The sequence below is a fragment of the Vulpes vulpes genome, chromosome 4 (genome assembly GCF_048418805.1).
Source record: "Vulpes vulpes isolate BD-2025 chromosome 4, VulVul3, whole genome shotgun sequence".
In the NCBI taxonomy this organism is placed as follows: domain Eukaryota; kingdom Metazoa; phylum Chordata; class Mammalia; order Carnivora; family Canidae; genus Vulpes; species Vulpes vulpes.
In genome coordinates this window covers 90,567,935-90,573,815 of record NC_132783.1, presented here as the reverse complement: position 1 = coordinate 90,573,815, position 5,881 = coordinate 90,567,935, and positions in this window count along the sequence as shown.

The window sequence follows — 5,881 nt, the reverse complement described above, 5'->3', positions numbered from 1 at the left end:
GTAAAATCAAAAGCTGGTCCTTTGAAAATATCAATAAAGTTGATTACTTTTAGTCAGGCTAACCAGGAAAAAAAGAGAGAAAACAGAATTACCTATACCAGAAATTAAAGAAGAATCTTTATTACTGTTGGTGAATATCAAAGGTTAATAAAGAAAAAGTATGAACAATGCTATGCCCACAAATTTGATAATTAGATGAAATGAACCAACTCATTGAAGATACAAAATGATCCAAACTCATAGAAAGATAAATAAATATCAGAAAAGGCCTCATTTATTAAATAAACTGAATCAATTAATAATAACTTTCCAGAAAAGAAAGCACCAAGCCCGTATGGTTTCACTGATGATTTTTATCAAACTTTTATGGAAAAGAAAGTGCAATTTCTCTAAAATGTTGTCTAGAAAATAAAAGCAAAGAGTACTTTCTATGTACTTTTTTAAAAAAATATTTATTTGAGAGAGAGAGAGAGACAGAAATAGTGACAGAGATAGCAAGAGAGTATGAGGCAGGAGGCAAGGGAGAAGAAGGCTCCCTGAGCCCTGGAATTATGACCTGAGCTGAAGGCAGATGCCTACCTTACTGAGACACGCAGGCTCCCCACCTTCCACTACTTTTTAATGATGAAGTCAGCATTAGAGTAATGCTACCCTCTTTCAGTAATTGATAGTTCAAGCAACAGAAAATCACTTAAGGATATAACCATATATCTTTATCTATTTTTTTTTTAATTTTGTTTATTTATTCATGAGAGAGAGAGAGAGTGAGGGCAGCAGAGACACAGGCAAAGGGAGAAGCAGGCTCCATGCAGGGAACCTGACATGGGACTTGATCCCAGGACTCCAGGATCACACCCCGGGCTGGAGGCGGCGCCAAACCACTGAGCCACACAGGGCTGCCCTATCTTTATCTATTTTTAAATATTTATATACCATAACCAAGGTTGACATGGAAGGCTGGCATGCAAGGCTGGTTCAACATTTTTTTTAAAAAAAGTTGATATAATCCACTATCTCGAAATAGCTAGAGTCATGTGATTTAACAAAGTACTCTCCCCCCCCCCCCAAAAAAAATACTGATCACATCCATTCACAGTGAAAACTTCAGTAAGGATGTTTTACTCCTTTACAACTGATGACCTCCTTTATAACTCTTTTTTAACATCGTTTGGGATGTTGTAGCTACCGAATACAAGAAAAATAAAAGTTATATAGGCAGGGAAGAAAGAAATAAGAATGGTTTTGTTTACACATGTCAGGATTGTCTATATAGAAAATTCCAAAGAATCAACAACAATAACAAGATACTTGGAATTGTTAAGTGGCTATAACAAAGTCACAAGATACATTACTAACATACAAAAATCTATTGCTTTCCCATAACTGCAATGAAAAGCTAGAATTGCAAATGAATAAAAAAAAATCAATGCCATTTAAAAGAGTACAGGGTAGCCCCGGTGGCTCAGCAGTTTAGCGCCTGCCTTCTGCCCAGGGCCTGATCCTGGAGACTCAGAATCGAGTCCCACATTGGGCTCCCTGCATGGAGCCTTCTTCTCCCTCTGCCTGCTTCTCTGCCTCTCTCTGTCTCTCTTTTTCTGTCTCTCATTAATAAATAAATTTTAAAAAATAAAATAAAAGCACAAAACAATGTAATATACAGCTATAAATCTCACAAATCAGGTATAGAGTCTAAGTTCAGAAAACTACAAACCACTGACAGGAAAGTCAAAATCACCATGAAGGGAGAGGTAATCTGTTTTCATGGATTGGAAGACCCAGTATTGTTAACATTTCAATTCCCAATTTCATCTGAAGAACAATCTCAATCAATATCCCTGTAAGCTATTTTTTAGCAAACGGGTTGGAAAACTGATCCTAAAACTTATTTGGGAAGGCAATAGACCTAGAATTGTCAACACAATATATATATATATTTTTAATTTGGCTCTGTCCCTTCTTTATTTTTTTTTACATTTTTAAAATTTAAATTCAGTTTGCCAACATATAACACCCAGTGTCCATCCCATCAAGTGCCCTCCTCAGTGCCTGTCAAGCAGTCACCCCAACCCCAACCCCCTACCTCCCCTTCTGCAACCCTTTGTTTGTTTCCCAGGGTTAGGAGTCTCTCATGGTTTGTCTCCTTCTCTAATTTTTCCCACTCAGTTCCCCTCCTTTCCCTTATAATCCCTTTCACTATTTCTTATCGACACAATATTAAAGAGAATAATAAAGCCAGAAAAAATCACACTACATGATTTCAAGAAGTTGTAGTAACTGAGATGATATGGTATTGGCAAAAGGATGGACACATAGATGAATAATAATAATAAACCTATACAAATATAGCCAACTGATCTTTGACAAAGACTAAGAGTCATTCAATGGAGAAAGGATACTGTTTTTAACAACTACTGCTGGAATAGTTGGATGTTCACATGAAAAATCGAACAAAACATAAACTTTGTAACAAAACCTTTATCTTCCACAAAATCAACTCAAATATATTATAGGACTAAATGCAAAACACAAAATATAAAAATTTAAGAAGAAGACATAAGATAAAATCTAGGTGATACTTAAGCTTGGCAATGAGTTTTTAGATTTTGCATCAAAAGCATGACACGTGAAATTTTTAAAAATTGATAAATTGGACTTTATTAAAGTTCAGTACTTCTATTCAGAGAAGGTCCCCATTAAGAGAATGAAACAACAAACCACAGATAGGGAGAAAATATTTGCAAAATACACATTTGATTATGCCCAAAATATGCAAAGCCCTCTTTTTTATTTTTTATTGTATTTATTTTTTTTACATATTTTTTAATTGGGAGTTCAATTTGCCAACATATAGCATAACACCCAGTGCTCATCCCATCAAGTGCCCCCCTCAGTGCCCGTCACCCAGTCACCCCTACCCCTGCCCACCTCCTTTTCCACCACCCCTTGTTCGTTTCCCAGAGTTAAGCCCTCTTAAAAATCAACAGCAAGAAAACAAACCACCCCATTAAAAAACGTAGGCAAAAGACATGAATGGAAACCTCACAAAAGAAGATATTTAGATGGCAAATAACCACGTGAGAATATTCTCAATGTAATTTGCCATTAGGGAATTACAAATTAAAACAACAATGAGATACGACTTCATATTTTATTAGAATGACTAAGATCAAAAAATCGAACAATACCAACAGCTGACAAGGATGAAGAGCAACAGTGACTCTCACTCATTGCTGGTGGAATTACAAAATGGTACAGCAACTTTGAAAGGCTGTTTGACAGTCTCTTACATAACAAAACAGTATTGCCATCTAACTGACTAAGAAGACTGGTGCCAAGTTAAAGAGTTCCCATTGGAAAAGGTAGGACAACTTAAGCAACAAAATTTAAAAGTAGAATGAGATACAATCCAAAGTATAAACTATATATTCATTAATCCATATAGATGTAAGTGATTGGATATATAAATACATGAAAGAAAAGAGACAAATTTTGCATGCAATAGAATCACAAATAATTTATGTAGATATTGCACTTGCTCAGAGCTGGAACATAACTCCCCATTCCTGCACTGTGGGTTGTGCATAATGATATCTTCCAAAGAGTACAATATGAAAAGGGAAGCTAGAGTGACCTTATAATGTGGAAATCTGACAAATGCTATCTCATGTGAAATGATCAAGGTTAACATCAATATCCATAAGTCAAATTAATAGTATGTATTCTCAACGTGATGTAGATGGCATGTTACCTCTGTAACACACAGTAAACCATAACCTCCATTTACTCACAAGAAAATCATTAGAAAAATCCTAATAGAGGGACATTCTACAAAATCCCTGTCAGTGTTTCTCAAATTTTTCAAGGTTACTAAAAACAAGGAAAATCTGAGACACTATCACAAGTCTAGAGTTGCCTAAGGAGACATGACAAATAAATTTAATGCAATATGCAAGGAAGAACAGAAAAAGGACATTGGATGAAAACTAAGGAAATCTGAAAAGAAGTGTGGATTTGACTAATAATCAATATTGGTTTATTAATTATAACAAATGTATCTTACTACTAAAAATTGCTAATAATAGAAACTAGGTATAGGTAGGGCATATGAAATCTCTCTGTACTATCTTCCCAATTTTTCTGTAAATCTAAAGTTCTTTGAAAGGCTACTCTATAAAAGTGAATTATAACCAATTTCCACAAGAACGTAAAAATGTTAAGTGCCCAAAATAGTTCAATATCAAAAGAATTTGTTGTAATTTCTGACACAGGTATTAAAAAGTGTATACAAAATATATTAGGAAAAATTAAGTTATCCACATTCTAATAAATATTTCTGGAATTTAAGGTATCTTTGGGAATCGAAATATGTAAAGGGAAGCTTTAGAAAAGATTGGGAATCCTGTGCATTTTTCTTTAAGAGAGAAATAAAAAATACTGACAGTAGTTTGTTAAAATAGCAGGGATATATATATATATATATATATATATACACACACACACACTATATACATGTATATGTATGTATTTTACATATACATGGGTAGGTGGATAATTGATGAAAAATAAATAATTTAGCTTCTCATTTCCTAATTTATAGCAAGTCCATGTTTAATATTTGTCTTCCTTACTTCAGAGATTTGGAATTAACTAGGCTCAAGGCTAGGAAGTTTCCGAATGGGCTTCTCAGAAAGTCTGATCTGACTATAAAGCTATTTCATTGTTGTCATCACATCTCCTTTCCTTCCAAGGCGTGTTAGAGAAATCTGCCTCGAGCCTGCCATGAAGAAGCAGCTTAACCTTGATCAACGTAATTTCATGGCTGTGAGTCAAGAAAAACATTTTGTTTCTGCTACCACATAGGCTTGCTTTGAGAATGAAATGAACATCACATATATGTGCGTATCATATATATATTTATAATATATAATATGTGCAATATATTCACAAAAATTGTATACATTCATATATAGCATATATATGATGAGCAAGAAAATAATCTGTCTTTGAAATCCATCTAATTACTATCTTTCCTTTTTTTTAACATTTTATTTATTTATTTGAGAGAGAGAGAGAGCATGAGTGGGGTGAGGGGCAGAAGGAGAGAAAAGCAGGTACCCCGGCTAAGAAGGGAGCCTTGAGATCACGACCTGAGCCAAAATCAGATGCCATCTGGCACTGCTCTAATTACTATCTTTCTTGAACTTTTAATCTAGTTAGAATGATCCAGAAGTTCAAAATATTATTAAAATCATGACACACCTCGAAGATGGTAGAGAACTAATACAGGCGTGTTAGGATAAATGGATGAGTCCTTATTTTTTTTTTTTTTTTTTTTTTTTTTTTTTTTTTTTGGATGAGTCCTTATTATCCTGAAGGGCCTAGAGCCTCTGAGCTGCAGGCCAAGCCCAAGTAGAACCACACAGTATCTGGGCACACCTGAAAATCAGTCTCAGGTTTCCAGGGTGTTGAGGCAGGGCGTGTACAAAACTGCCCTCCGAATACCTTGAATGTCTCTACCCCCAGGCCTTCCTTCAGCCAATTCATTCTCTACCTATAGTGACCCCCTCCACTCACAGCCTATCACTTTAATATCCAGAACCTAACTAGTTTCATTTTTCTGTGTTTCTTCTCAAACACTTAGCCATGCCTGCTTTCTTCATTTTCTAAATTTCCATAGTATTTGCAAACATCTCACGAATTAGCTCTCATATCTTGACTTAAGTTCTTATTTTTCTTCCTTACACATGTTTTTATTCTTCCCAAAAAAATAAAACGCTTAGAGGAAAAGAAAGCTGGTGCTTATACATCTCTGAGTTCTTCCTGGGACCTTGGCCTATAGCAGACACAAACTTTTTTTTTGAGAATGTCATTTTAGATCTAA